The sequence below is a fragment of the Lolium rigidum genome, chromosome 6 (assembly GCF_022539505.1).
Source record: "Lolium rigidum isolate FL_2022 chromosome 6, APGP_CSIRO_Lrig_0.1, whole genome shotgun sequence".
Classification (NCBI taxonomy): Eukaryota; Viridiplantae; Streptophyta; class Magnoliopsida; order Poales; family Poaceae; genus Lolium; species Lolium rigidum.
In genome coordinates, this window is record NC_061513.1 from 243,717,222 (window position 1) to 243,729,172 (window position 11,951).

Below are 11,951 nucleotides of genomic sequence, written 5' to 3' on the forward strand. Positions count from 1 at the left end.
AAGTAAGGGAGATTTGCCATGAGTTGAAATGATTTGAGTATGCATATTGTTAGAGAAGAACATTGGGCCGCCAACCAAAGCCATGTATCATGCTGGAAGTTTCAACTTGGACACTCAAATCCTCAAAATCTCCTATGAGAATATTATTATTGTTGAATGTTTAAAGCATAAAAGAGGAGTCCATTATCTGTTTTCTATGTTGTCCCGGTATGGATGTCCTCAAGTTGAGATCTATCAAAATTGAGAGATCAAATGCGATTTATCTCCTTGGACATTTGTACAGGTGGCATAGAGGTACCCCTTTGTGACACTTGGTTGAAACATATGTAATACAATGATTAATCCATGGGAATCCGAGCTAATTAGGACAAGGTGCGGGCACTATTAGTATTCGATGCATGAGGCTTGCAACTTATAGGAAGTTTTATGCATAACACATATGAATTATTACTACCGTTGACAAAATTGTTTCCATGTTTTCAAAATAAAAAGCTCTAGCACACGAGTAATCCCTGCTTCCCTCTGCGAAGGGCCTTTCTTTTACTTTATGTTGAGTCAGATTACCTACTTCTTTCTATCTTAGAAGCAAACACTTGTGTCAACTGTGTGCATTGATTCTTACATACTTGCTTATTTGCACTCATCATATTACTTTGTATTGACAATTATCCATGAGATATACATGTTGAAAGTTGAAAGCAACCACTGAAACTTAAATCTTCCTTTGTGTTGCTTCAAAACCTTCTATTAAGAATCTATTGCTTTATGAGTTAACTCTTATGCAAGACTTATTGATGCTTGTCTTGAAAGTACTATTCATGAAAAGTTTTTGCTATATGATTCAGTTGTTTAGTCATTATCTTTACCATTGCTTTGAATCACTTCATTCATCTCATATGCTTTACAATAGTATTGATCAAGATTATGATATTAGCATGTCACTTCAGAAATTATCCTTGTTATCGTTTACCTATTCGAGGGCGAGTAGGAACTAAGCTTGGGGATGCTTGATACGTCTCAAACGTATCTATAATTTCTTATGTTCCATGCCAGTTTTATGACAATACTCACATGTTCTTATACACTTTACATCATTTTGATGCATTTTCCGGTACTAACCTATTAACAAGATGCCGAAGCGCTAGTTCCTGTTTTCTGCTGTTTTTGGTTTCAGAAATCCTACACAAGAAATATTCTCGGAATTGGACGAAACAAAAGCCCATGGCCCTATTTTCAACGGAGGGTTCCAGAACATCAAAGGAGAGTCGGAGGCGGATAGCAGGGGGCCCACACCATAGGGGGGCGCGGGCCCACCCCTGGCCGCGCCACCAGGTGGGGAGGCCACCCCCTGGCTCCTCCGAGGCCGCCCTTCCGCCTATATATTCTCCCCGTCGCGAAAACCCTAAAATATCCAGTCAGATTTCACGAAGAGTTCCGTAGCCGCCGCCATCGCGAAGACAAGTTTCGGGGGACAGAAGTCTCTGTTACGGCACGCCGCCGGGACGGGGAATTGCCCCCGGAGTCATCTCCACCGACACCACCGCCATCTTCATCGCCGTTGCTGTCTCCCATGATGAGGAGGGAGTAGTTCTCCCCTGAGGCTGAGGGCTCTACCGGTAGCTATGTGGTTCATCTCTCTCTCCCATGGTGTGATCTTTATGTGATCATGAGCTTTGTATCACTATTAATCTATGTGCTACTCTAGTGATGTTATTAAAGTAGTCTATTCCTCCTCCATGATGTAAAGAGGACAGTGTGTGCATCATGTAGTACTTGGCGTAGGCTATGATTGTAATCTCTTGTGGATTATGAAGTTAACTATTACTATGATAGTATTGATGTGATCTATTCCCCCTTTCATAGCTATTGTTGACGAGTGTGTATGCTATGTTAGTACTCGGTCTAAATTGCAACGAGTATTATCTTGGATTATGATTTGATGAGGATATCCCTATGAGTGGTGTTTGTCAAGTACTTGATGAACTTTGAGTGGAGCTTTTGTAGCCGCTACGTGATGATTAGTGATTCCAATAGGAAAGTAATTCGAGTAGCACAAGTGAAGAGAAGTTATCTAATTGTCCAATTATGTGATCATTGTTGAGAGTGTCCACTAGTGAAAGTATGATCCCTAGGCCTTGTTTCTAAGCATTGAAACACCGTTTCCAACAAGTTCTGCTACATGTTCGCTTGCTGCCATTTTTATTTCAGATTGCAATTACTAATTATAATCATCCATATTACTTGTATTTCACTATCTCTTCGTCGAACTAGTGCACCTATACATCCGACAAGTGTATTAGGTGTGTTGGGGACACAAGAGACTTCTTGTATCTTAATTGCAGGGTTGCTTGAGAGGGATATCTTTGACCTTTACCTCTCTGAGTTCGATAAACCTTGGGTGATTCACTTAAGGGAAACTTGCTGCTGTTCTACGAACCTCTGCTCTTGGAGGCCCAACACTGTCTACAGGAATAGAAGCGTGCGTAGACTTCAATGCACACCAACTCCACAAAGGCCTCACCCCAAGATGCGGTACTCACACCACACACCGAACGCCACGAAGGCGCCTCACCTTATTCTCCGGTGACCTCCACAAAGGCCTAGGTCACGGTTCCACTAAGGGATTTCCTTCGAGGCGGAAACCGGGCCTTACGCAAAGATTGGGGCACACATCCACAACTTAATTGGAGGCTCCAACAAATCGCCACAAAGGCCTAGAATCCGTCTAGGGTTCCAAGAACCCAAGAGTAACAACCTTCTTGCTTTCACCACCACGAATCACTGTGGAGAACTCAAACCTATGCACCAAATGCAATGGCAAGAACACCACAAAGATGCTCAAGTACTTCTCTGATGGCGTGTATTTCACACGTTCGTTGGGCAACCCCAAGAGGAAGGTATGATGCGCACAGCAGCAAGTTTTCCCTCAGAAAGAAACCAAGGTTTATCGAACCAGGAGGAGCCAAGAAGCACGTTGAAGGTTGATGGCGGCGGGATGTAGTGCGGCGCAACACCGGAGATTCCGGCGCCAACGTGGAACTCGCACAACACAACCAAAGTACTTTGCCCCAACGAAACGAGTGAGGTTGTCAATCTCACCGGCTTGTCTGTAACAAAGGATTAACCGTATTGTGTGGAAGATGATTGTTTGCAGAGAAAACAGTAAAAACAAGTATTGCGAGTAGATTGTATTTCGAGTAAAGAGAATTGGACCGGGGTCCACAGTTCACTAGAGGTGTCTCTCCCATAAGACGAACAGCATGTTGGGTGAACAAATTACGATTGGGCAATTGACAAATAAAGAGAGCATGACCATGCACATACATATCATGATGAGTATAGTGAGATTTAATTGGGCATTACGACAAAGTACATAGACCGCCATCCAACCGCATCTATGCCTAAAAAGTCCACCTTCGAGGTTATCATCCGAACCCCTCCAGGTATTAAGTTGCAAAGCAACAGTACAATTGCATTAAGTATGGTGCGTAATGTAATCAACAACTACATCCTTAGACATAGCATCAATGTTTTATCCCTAGTGGCAACAGACACAACACAACCTTAGAACTTTCGTCACCTGTCCCGTGTGTCAATGCGGGCATGAACCCACTATCGAGCATAAGTACTCCCTCTTGGAGTTAAAAGCATCTACTTGGCCGGAGCATCTACTAGTAACGGAGAGCATGCAAGATCATAAACAACACATAAGCATAACTTTGATAATCAACATAACAAGTATTCTCTATTCATCGGATCCCAACAAACGCAACATATAGAATTACATATAGATGATCTTGATCATGATAGGCAGCTCACAAGATCCGACAATGATAGCACAATGGGGAGAAGACAACCATCTAGCTACTGCTATGGACCCATAGTCCAGGGGTAGACTACTCACTCATCACTCCGGAGGCGACCATGGCGGTGTAGAGTCCTCCGGGAGATGATTCCCCTCTCCGGCAGGGTGCCGGAGGCGATCTCCGGGATCCCCCGAGATGGGATCGGCGGCGACGGCGTCTCGGTAATGTTTTCCGTATCGTGGCTCTCGGTGCTGGGGGTTTCGTCACGGAGGCTTTAAGTAGGCGGAAGGGTAGGTCAAGAGGCGGCACGAGGGCCCCACACCACGGGGCCGCGCGGCCAAGGGGGGCCGCGCCGCCCTAGGGTGTGGCCCCCTCGTGGCCCCTCTTCGTCTCGTCTTCGGTCTTCCGGAAGCTTCGTGAGAAAATAGGCCTCCGGGCTTTTATTTCGTCCAATTCCGAGAATATTTCTTTACTAGGATTTCGAAACCAAAAACAGCAGAAAACGAGCAATCGGCACTTCGGCATCTTGTTAATAGGTTAGTTCCGGAAAATGCACGAATATGACATAAAGTGTGCATAAAACATGTAGATAACATCAATAATGTGGCATGGAACACAAGAAATTATCGATACGTTGGAGACGTATCAGCATCCCCAAGCTTAGTTCCGCTCGTCCCGAGCAGGTAAAACGATAACAAAGATAATTTACGGAGTGACATGCCATCATAAACTTGATCATACTATTTGTAAAGCATATGTAGAGAATGCAGCGATCAAAACAATGGTGATGACATGAGTAAACAAGTGAATCATAAAGCAAAGACTTTTCTTGAATAGTACTTCAAGACAAGCATCAATAAGTCTTGCATAAGAGTTAACTCATAAAGCAATAATTCAAAGTAAAGGTATTGAAGCAACACAAAAGAAGATTAAGTTTCAGCGGTTGCTTTCAACTTGTAACATATATATCTCATGGATATTGTCAACATAGAGTAATATAATAAGTGCAATAAGCAAGTATGTAAGAATCAATGCACAGTTCACACAAGTGTTTGCTTCTTGAGGTGGAGAGAAATAGGTGAACTGACTCAACATTGAAAGTAAAAGAATGGTCCTCATAGAGGAAAAGCATCGATTGCTATATTTGTGCTAGAGCTTTGATTTTGAAAACATGAAACAATTTTGTCAACGGTAGTAATAAAGCATATGCATCATGTAAATTATATCTTATAAGTTGCAAGCCTCATGCATAGTGTACTAATAGTGCTCGCACCTTGTCCTAATTAGCTTGGACTACCTGGATTATCACCGCAATACATATGCTTTAACCAAGTTTCACAAAGGGGTACCTCTATGCCGCTCTGTACAAAGGTCTAAGGAGAAAGCTCGCATTTGGATTTCTCGCTTTTGATTATTCTCAACTTAGACATCCATACCGGGACAACATAGACAACAGATAATGGACTCCTCTTTTAATGCTTTAAGCATTTGACAACAATTAATTCTTTTCTCATTAGAGATTTGAGGATAATTGTCCAAAACTGAAACTTCCACCATGAATCATGGCTTTAGTTAGCGGCCCAATGTTCTTCTCTCACAATATGCATGCTCAAACCATTCAACTCGGTGTAGATCGCCCTTACTTCGGACAAGACGAACATGCATAGCAACTCACATGAAATTCAACAATGAGTTGATGGCGTTCCCCGATAAACATGGTTATCGCACGACAAGCAACTTAATAAGAGATAAAGTGCATAATTACATATTCAATACCACAATAGTTTTTAAGCTATTTGTCCCATGAGCTATATATTGCAAAGGTGAATGATGGAATTTTAAAGGTAGCACTCAAGCAATTTACTTTGGAATGGCGGGAAAATACCATGTAGTATAGGTAGGTATGGTGGACACAAATGGCATAGTGGTTGGCTCAAGTATTTTGGATGCATGAGAAGTATTCCCTCTCGATACAAGGTTTAGGCTAGCAAGGCTATTTGAAACAAACACAAGGATGAACGGTACAGCAAAACTCACATAAAAGACATATTGAAAGCATTATAAGACTCTACACCGTCTTCCTTGTTGTTCAAACTCAAAACTAGAAATTATCTAGACCTTAGAGAAACCAAATATGCAAACCAAATTTTAGCATGCTCTATGTATTTCTTCATTAATGGATGCAAAGCATATGATGCAAGAGCTTAAACATGAGCACAACAATTGCCAAGTATCACATTACCCAAGACATTTATAGCAATTACTACATGTATCATTTTCCAATTCCAACCATATAACAATTTAACGAAGGAGAAACTTCGCCATGAATACTATGAGTAGAAACCAAGGACATATTTGTCCATATGCTACAGCGGAGCGTGTATCTCTCCCATAAAGTGAATGCTAGGATCCATTTTATTTAAACAAAACAAAAACAAAAACAAAAACAAACCGACGCTCCAAGAAAAAGCACATAAGATGTGGCCGAATAAAAATGTAGTTTCAGGGGAGGAACCTGATAATTTGTTGATGAAGAAGGGGATGCCTTGGGCATCCCCAAGCTTAGACGCTTGAGTCTTCTTGATATATGCAGGAGTGAACCACCGGGTGCATCCCCAAGCTTAGAGCTTTCACTCTTCTTGATCATGTTGTATCATACTCCTCTCTTGATCCTTGAAAACTTCCTCCACACCAAACTCGAAACAACTCATTAGAGGGTTAGTGCACAATATAAATTGACATATTCAGAGGTGACACAATCATTCTTAACACTTCTGGACATTGCATAATGCTACTGGACATTAGTGGATCAAAGAAATTCATCCAACATAGCGAAAGAGGCAATGCGAAATAAAAGGCAGAATCTGTCAAAACAGAACAGTTCGTATTGACGAATTTTAAAATGGCACCAGACTTGCTCAAATGAAAATGCTCAAATTGAATGAAAGTTGCGTACATATCTGAGGATCATGCACGTAAATTGGCATAATTTTCTGAGCTTCCTGCAGGGCAGTGGGCTCAGATTCGTGACAGCAAAGAAATCTGGAACTGCGCAGTAATCCAAATCTAGTACTTACTTTTCTATCAACGGCTTAACTTGGCACAACAAAACTCAAAACTAAGATAAGGAGAGGTTGCTACAGTAGTAAACAACTTCCAAGACACAAAATAAAAATAAAGTGCTGTAGGTAAAAACATGGGTTGTCTCCCATAAGCGCTTTTCTTTAACGCCTTTCAGCTAGGCGCAGAAAGTGTGTATCAAGTATTATCGAAGGGTGGTGCATTCTCAGCGAGGTGTGGAGTTTTCTCAACTAGGCATATTATATTAGATACATAAGTTTTAGCATCTCCCTTTTCATTAGTCTTAGGTGTGCTACTCTCATCAAACAAATTTTCAGGAACAAGCCAAGCATAATTATTTTCTAGTGCATCATTCATAGCTAGGAGCTTGCATGGTATTGGTGCTTTGATCTCCTCACCATCATCAATATTATTAGTGTATCTTATTCTATCCATATCCATCTTTTCAAGGAGACTAGCAAAATTAGTAGGAGAACCAAGCATATTAAATTTAGCAAAGACCTTTCTAGCTTCTCTTGCTAGACCACCAAATTCTCTAAGAAGGGTTTCTAAAACAAAATCTTTCTTTTCCCCTTCTTCCATATCACCAAGTGTGAAAAACATATGTTGGATTATAGGATTGAGATTAAAAAATTTGGTTTCCAACAAGCGAACTAAATGCGCGGCAGCAATTTCATAAGTAGGCGCAAGGTCTATCAAGTGTCTATCCTCAAAATCATCAATAGTACTAACATGGTTGAAGAATTCTTCTATATTATTTCTCCCAACTATAGACCCACGTCCTACCGGTATGTTCTTTGTGGTAAAATTAAAAGGAAACATGATGAAATAAGTAAAGTAAATGCTAGTAACTAATTTTTTGTGTGTTTTCAATATAGCAAACAAGATAGTAAATAAAGTAAAACTAGCAACTAATTTTTTTGTATTTTGATATAGAGTGCAAGACAGTAAATAAAGTAAAACTAGCAACTAATTTTTTTTTTGTGTTTTGATTTAGTGCAGCAAACAAAGTAGTAAATAAAATAAAGCAAGACAAAAACAAAGTAAAGAGATTGAGAAGTGGAGACTCCCCTTGCAGCGTGTCTTGATCTCCCCGGCAACGGTGCCAGAAAAAGAGCTTGATGGCGTGTATTTCACACGTTCGTTGGGCAACCCCAAGAGGAAGGTATGATGCGCACAACAGCAAGTTTTCCCTCAGAAAGAAACCAAGGTTTATCGAACCAGGAGGAGCCAAGAAGCACGTTGAAGGTTGATGGCGGCGGGATGTAGTGCGGCGCAACACCGGAGATTCCGGCGCCAACGTGGAACCTGCACAACACAACCAAAGTACTTTGCCCCAACGAAACGAGTGAGGTTGTCAATCTCACCGACTTGCTGTAACAAAGGATTAACCGTATTGTGTGGAAGATGATTGTTTGCGAGAGAAAACGGTAAAAACAAGTATTGCGATGGATTGTATTTCGAGTAAAGAGAATTGGACCGGGGTCCACAGTTCACTAGAGGTGTCTCTCCCATAAGACGAACGAGCATGTTGGGTGAACAAATTACGGTTGGGCAATTGACAAATAAAGAGAGCATGACCATGCACATACATATCATGATGAGTATAGTGAGATTTAATTGGGCATTACGACAAAGTACATAGACCGCCATCCAACTGCATCTATGCCTAAAAAGTCCACCTTCGGGTTATCATCCGAACCCCTCCGGTATTAAGTTGCAAAGCAACGAGACAATTGCATTAAGTATGGTGCGTAATGTAATCAACAACTACATCCTTAGACATAGCATCAATGTTTTATCCCTAGTGGCAACGACACAACACAACCTTAGAACTTTTCATCATTGTCCCAGTGTCAATGCAGGCATGAACCCACTATCGAGTATAAGTACTCCCTCTTGGAGTTAAAAGCATCTACTTGGCCAGAGCATCTACTAGTAACGGAGAGCATGCAAGATCATAAAAAACACATAAGCATAACTTTGATAATCAACATAACAAGTATTCTCTATTCATCGGATCCCAACAAACGCAACATATAGAATTACATATAGATGATCTTGATCATGATAGGCAGCTCACAAGATCCGACAATGATAGCACAATGGGGAGAAGACAACCATCTAGCTACTGCTATGGACCCATAGTCCAGGGGTAGACTACTCACTCATCACTCCGGAGGCGACCATGGCGGTGTAGAGTCCTCCGGGAGATGATTCCCCTCTCCGGCGAGGGTGCCGGAGAGCGATCTCCGAGATCCCCGAGATGGGATCGGCGGCGACGGCGTCTCGGCAATGTTTTCCGTATCGTGGCTCTCGGTGCGGGGGTTTCGTCACGGAGGCTTTAAGTAGGCGGAAGGGTAGGTCAAGAGGCGGCACGAGGGCCCCACACCACGGGGCCGCGCGGCCAAGGGGGGCCGCGCCGCCCTAGGGTGTGGCCCCTCGTGGCCCCTCTTCGTCTCGTCTTCGGTCTTCCGGAAGCTTCGTGAGAAAATAGGCCTCCGGGCTTTTATTTCGTCCAATTCCGAGAATATTTCTTTACTAGGATTTCTGAAACCAAAAACGAGAAAACAAGAATCGGCACTTCGGCATCTTGTTAATAGGTTAGTTCCAGAAAATGCACGAATATGACATAAAGTGTGCATAAAACATGTAGATAACATCAATAATGTGGCATGGAACACAAGAAATTATCGATACGTTGGAGACGTATCATTCTCTCTCAAATTCGAACAAAGCTATAAAAGCTATTGGGGGAATAAGAGAGGAAGAACAAAGAGGAGAACACAAAATTCTCCAAGATCTAGATCCCAAAGATTTACTCACAAAGAGATGATTTGGTTTGGTCAAAGTGTGGATCTAGATCTCCTCTCTCTCTTCCCTCAAAAGGGGGCAAGAATCATGGAGGGATAGAGAGATAGGGCAAGCTTCTCAAGATCAACAATGGAGGAGAGACAGAGTGGAAGAAGCACCAGCCCAAGGAGGAAGAAGGGGGGTATTTATACCCCCCAAGAAAATCGAGCCGTTGGGACAAATCCAGGGCCGGATTATCCGGTGTAAGTTAGGGCCGGATAATCCGCCCCCCCTGAAATATCTGGCCTTGGGAAAATCCGGGCAAAAGTCCGGCCAAAAATCCGGCCCCTATCCAGGGTATCACTGAGCCAATCGCCAGAAAGTCCTTAGCCAAATTTCAGGGGCCGGATATTTTGCAAATATCCGGCCGGAAAATCCGGCCTGGTGATAAAAACCTGCTACCTTGTAAAATCCAAAACTTAACATTGGTAGCTCCGAATCGAGTGAAACCAATTTTGTTGGAAAGAGGACGACAAGAACTTACCCAACAAAAAGTGAAAATATGGAAACTAGTGGGGGGTTACTTTCTATTAATTTTAGAGGTACAACACCTCAACATGAGAAACCGAGAAAATCACCAAACTCGAAAACGCAACAAGTGATCTATGCGAAATCCGTTTTCGATGAACTAGAGCTTGTCATGAGAATAAGCACAAGCTCTAAAGCATCACATGGATAAGATCCAAATAACAATCAAGAAAGATGATGCAAGGATGCAAAGGTTTGAGCTCTCTCCGAACGATACGATCGAGTTACTCACTCGAGATCCCTCTTGATAGTACGGCAACTAAACTATAAACCGGTCTCCAAATACACTATGAGACCGGTGAGAAAGAAACCCTATCAAGAGCAAACCTTATACTTGCGCATTCCACTTGAGCTCGATGATGACGATCTTGACCTCAACAAGATGGAACACCTTTCTTGATTGTGCTTACTTGACGAAGTCTTGAGGATTGCTCCCCCATAATCCACCATGGGAGAGCTTCTTCTTCGGCGCATCTTCACATATCCATGATCACCATATGGATGGCAAGAGTCAAGCAAAGAATCTCTTCGAGATAGCTCATCTTGAACTTGCACATCATTTCTTCATGGCAAGCTTCAAGCTTATGATCTCTTCGAGTTGGCTCATCTTGAACTTGCACTTCATTTCGTTGATGTCTTGAAGTTAACCTTGAGAGCTCACTTCATCTTCATCTTCAAGACATTCTTGACACTTGATCTTCTTCATTTGCTTCTTATTGCAATCTTGAAGCCAACATATGGTTCAAGCATTGCCTATGAACAACTCCTACAAATATAACTCAATGCAAACATTAGTCCATAGGGATTGTCATTAATTACCAAAACCACACATGGGGGCTCCATGCACTTTCAATCCATCCTAAACCGGCGCCGAAATTCCTTCGGCGAATGAGTCACGTCATCGTTGAAGTAGTTGGCGTCAAGCAACATTGCGCCGGATTGACGATGCCGGTTGATGTTCCTCCTCTTACCTGGCTTTGAGCCACCGCGTCGAGGCACGACAAAGAAAGGCGGGCGAACGCGCAACATGCTCGTCAGAATCAGCTGCTGCTGTTATCGCCGAATAGCCTGAGCGTTCTGCTCCTCCGTGAACAACTGCACCATCATCTAGTCGTCGCTGTCCATCGCGGCAATCGGATGAACACCTTGCGGCGGGGCGATTGTGCCGCGGTGGCGGCGAGCTCTGTTCCAGGCGAAACAGCGGCCGCCGGTCGAGGGGGTGGGGGCCGTGTCGATGGACGACGGTTCCTAGACAGGTGGCAGTGTCTATTGCAAGCAGGGGGCGCGACAGCGATGGCGACGGTGGCGATCTAGAGGGGTGGGAGTTGGCTCGGGCGTGGGTAGGAGGTGGAAAATCGGTGTGTCTGGCTGCCAGACGGAGCCCACGCTCGTTTTCTGACGTGCCGCGAGGCGCCGACGCGCCCGATTCGCGCCCTTGACCAAGGAGCCGGCACGGGGATGCCGATGATTCTATTGGGCTCGAAAACTAGCCGGCGCCGTTTGGGACGCACAGGTGTGAGCCCATTTTCGCTGCCGACCTCCAAAACGCTATCGAGGTCGCTATCGGGATCGTCGATGGAGATGCTCTAACTAGTTGCAAGTAGTTGTAATGATCAGGTTGTATAGTTGACAAAGTTCCGGTAAAAAAGGCCCACGTTATCAGGTGATATTTGGTAACGGGTT